This window comes from Lathamus discolor, chromosome 3 (assembly GCF_037157495.1).
Source record: "Lathamus discolor isolate bLatDis1 chromosome 3, bLatDis1.hap1, whole genome shotgun sequence".
NCBI classification, from domain to species: Eukaryota; Metazoa; Chordata; class Aves; order Psittaciformes; family Psittacidae; genus Lathamus; species Lathamus discolor.
The window spans coordinates 75,059,160-75,063,134 of record NC_088886.1 but is presented as its reverse complement, the minus strand read 5'-3'; positions in this window follow the sequence as shown (position 1 = coordinate 75,063,134).

Here is a 3,975-nt window from a genome sequence, read left to right as displayed (position 1 = left end):
CCCTGAAAAAAGCCTCTTTATTCTGTGGTTTGTCTCTGGTTTTAAACACTTTCAACAACCAGCACAAGCTTTCTGACAATGCATGTCTGGGGATGGATGTTTGCGCTTTGGGAATTGCTTTCTGGAGCACCTGACAGTGCACTAATGGACTTTTATGTCAGTAAGTGAGGATATCCATGTTGGTGGCACTGATGCGGAGGGCACCATGTGTAGGACATGCCCAGCATCAGCTTTCTGTCCTGGCACCTCAGGCTTAGCATCAGGGGCTGGACGCTGGGACTTAGGGAGCTGGGGTCTGGGTCACCTGACAGTGCTGCCCAGAGAGGCTTTACACAGATGCAGGTTTACGTGGGTAAATAAGGGATTGGTGCCGGGGCTCCGGGAGCAGCCTGGGCTGAGCCGGCTCCTCACTGCTGTGTTTGGCCACGGGAAGCGTCGCCCCGTGCCCACCATCCCCAAGGAGCCCTCATGGGCTGTGCCCCGGCCCCATTTCCTCACACGTCGCTCCAGGACCGAGCTGCGGGACCCCCGGCACCGCGCCGAGGGGCTGCGGCACTCGGGACACGCGGGGCCGCGGAGCTGGTGCTGCAGAGCGGTTCTGAGGTTCGCGGGTGTTTGTGTGACCGGTGCCTGCGGAGATGCGGGTGATGCGATGGGGGAGCGAGGCGGGAGCGCGCTGAGACCCCCCTGGGGGATGGATCCCGGCCCGGTCCTTCCTGGGAGCAGGGAACGCGTCTCCAGGCTGTCCACGCACAGCGGGGGCCGTTCTGCAGCGGCACCAGCGCCGAGCGCACAACGCCCCGCCGGGAGCTGGGAGCCTCGGGGCGCCCGCCGGTGCCGGGGCTGCCCCCGGCTTTGCTGCTCGGGGCGCTCCGTACGGGGGTCACTGCCCAGAAGCGGCCTCGGGGGGCTCCCGCTGACGCGAGGGGCGGGGATGGGTCCCGGTGGAAGGGAGAAGCCGCTGCCGAGAGCCACAGGCGGGGGTTAAACGGGAAGAGAGGAGCGGTGCTGCTGGAACCGGTGTGGAACCGGCGTCGCGGGAGCTTTGGCTGCAGCTTTCCCCCAGCTCCGTGTGTTCTGCCCGGGGAGGAAGGCACGAAAAGGGGAGACGCATCCGCGCGAACGGAAATGGCGGCCGCACCTGATGGGTCTGCGCGAACGCCGCGCCGGAGGAGCGGGCGGGCGAGTGACAGGACCCGGGGAAGCCCAGTAGTGAGGGGCGGAGCCTGTGTAATTAGGGCGGGCAATATCGGTTGTGGGCAGAGTCATATCTGTTGGGGGGGTGGGTTTGGCGTGCCATGTGTATAAAACGTGAGGACGGGGGAAGTGGAGGCGTGGTTTCTGTGAGTCTTTCGGGCTCCGTGGGTATGTGGGGTTCCGGGACCCGGCGGAAGGAGCCGGCAGCCCTCGCCCGTCCCCAGCCCCTTCATGGGGGTTCCAGCGGGGGCTGCGGCTCCGCAGAGCCGAGACCGGGGAGGGCACCCGTGCTCCGGCACACGCGGCCGAGTCCTGGGGGCGGAGCCCGAGAGCTGAGCCGGGGCTGGTGTCGGGCTCGGAGCTGGGCAATGAAGTCCTGAGCGTTGGAGCCCGGAAACCAACCGGGGGCCGCTTCGGGTTCAGAAACAGAGACCGAGTCTTGCGGGAAACTTGGATTTCAGGAGGATATCATTTTAACTGGTGAAGGGGCAGCAGTGCATGGGATGATCTGCAAGGAAGCTCAGATTAAGTAATAACCTCATGGTGAGTGTGCATCAGTAGCCGACAGCTTCTCTTTGGTAAGACTTTTCAGCTTTGGAATTAAAAACCCATAATCCAAACATATACATCATCCCACTTTTGGGGCCCTACACACCATCTCTGATGCTGGCTAACAGCAACATGCTTAGCAGGAAACACAAGGCTGTGCAAGTCTCCCTGGGCTCTTGCTGTATGGGAAAAGCCTCTGTAGATCCACATCTCAGCTCTGTATGGCTCGTGCTTGCACAGGCTGCTGTTCTGTCTTTGAACAGATAAAGCTCACAACTGAAGCTCACATCTGAAGCTCACATCAGCTTCAAATCCCTGCCTGAGCTTCCAGTAAACCAGAAAAGGTGTTTCCTTTCCCTGGGTGTTTAGGCTGAGGCCACAGCTCTAGGCAGGCAGGCAGCAGGGTTAATGCAGTCCCTCTCTTAGCTGTAATGGCTATAAATCTCAGCCAACACCTTAGCCAAGTGATGGTGGTTCATGCCACCAAGCATGTGGGAGGTAGAGTTTCAGGTACACTTATGCGTTAGCTAAAAAGGGTAAGGAGTCATTAGTGTTCGAGTTAAACAAAAATGCTGGAGTGTTTTCCTTTGTGTTGGGACAAAAGCAGAAAGCTCATTTATGAGCTGTTTTCCTTCCCTTACCTATTTTCCCCTAAATGTTTAATATCCAAGCTCTTTTAAAAGAAGTTTTGCATAAAAACAGGCTGAGAACATTGGGGCTGTTCAGCCTGGAGAAGAGAAGCTGCGTGGAGACCTCAGAGCAGTTTCCAGTGTCTGAAGGGGGCTACAAGGATGCTGGAGAGGGACTCTTCATCAGGTACTGCAGTGATAGGACACGGCGTGATGGGTTCAAACTGAAACAGGGGAAGTTCAGTTTAGATCTAAGGAAGAAGTTCTTTACTGTGAGGGTGCTGAGGCACTTGCACAGGGTGCACAGAGAAGCTGTGGCTGCCCCATCCCTGGCAGTGTTCAAGGCCAGCTTGGACACAGGGGCTTGGGTGACATGGTTCAGTGTGAGGTGTCCCTGCCCATGGCAGTGGGGTTGGAACTGGTTGATCTTAAGGTCATTTCCAACCTAAACCATTCTATGATTCTATAAACAGACTGTATGCATGAGGAGAAGGGGTAGGACTGTATTTTGAACTATGTAACATATCGCTCATCTGATATAAAAGTGATGATGGGATACAATGTATCTGGGTAAAATGGTTTTAATAACTTGATTTGAGAATTCTTCTATTTTCTAGTTCAGGTGGCTGTCCTAGTTACATGAACCACATATTGAAGATACCAGCTTCAAATACATTGTCAATGTATTTGAACCCATTTTATTACCTGGACTTAAAACCAGTTTAAGTCCTTAGTAGAACTGCTCCCAACAAAACTCTTCTATAGAGCTAAGAAACTATCCAATGTTTATTCCAGGTCGAAACCTCGATGAATGTTGTACAATGTGGAAAAAAGGTTTTGAAGAAACATATGTGTTTCCTTCCTTCTATTAAAAACTCCTGGCTTGGTCTGTTAAGCAGCTCTTAGGTGTCTTTGTCCACTCTAGATAACATTGGCAGGTACCTTTGGTGTCATGCATCTGTGTGATTAGCTGCTCTTCTTTAAACTAAGGATGCTTTACGTCTTTAGCTATTGATGTGGCTGGCAATGTAAGAGTAGGTGAAACACTGACATCTAGTGCCTAGAACAAAGCATCCAAACGTGCTCTGCAGTTCTTGGGCCTCTAGGCTGGATGTTGCCTGTCCACTAATATTATGGACTGGAGTATGTTATGGATATTAATATCATGGCTTATCTCTGGATCAATGCAAGGAAGCTATTGGATACAATATGCAGCTGGTGAGACGGGATGGGAGATGAAGGTCTCTGTCTAGTAGGAGCTGGTTTTACTGGGATGCTGGATTAGGGGTGGTCAAACACCAGGAAAAACAGAACTATGCATTACCTCTTATTGTTTTGAATACATGAGGATTTTAAGAGGAATGTGTTAATATGTAGTAATATACCACATTTAAATACAGAATGTAAAAGGGGGGAAGGTTTTTTTCCATGATTGTGAGTATGATCCTTACTGATCCAGATGGAAGGGAATTGCAGGGTCAGGCTGTTCCTCAGACCTGTGGAAGTAAAGCCGTTAACCAAGAAATGGCTATAGTCCATAAAGTGGCCATTGAGGACCAGGTCTGAGAGCTGGAACCCTAACCCTGAGGGGATGGCTTTC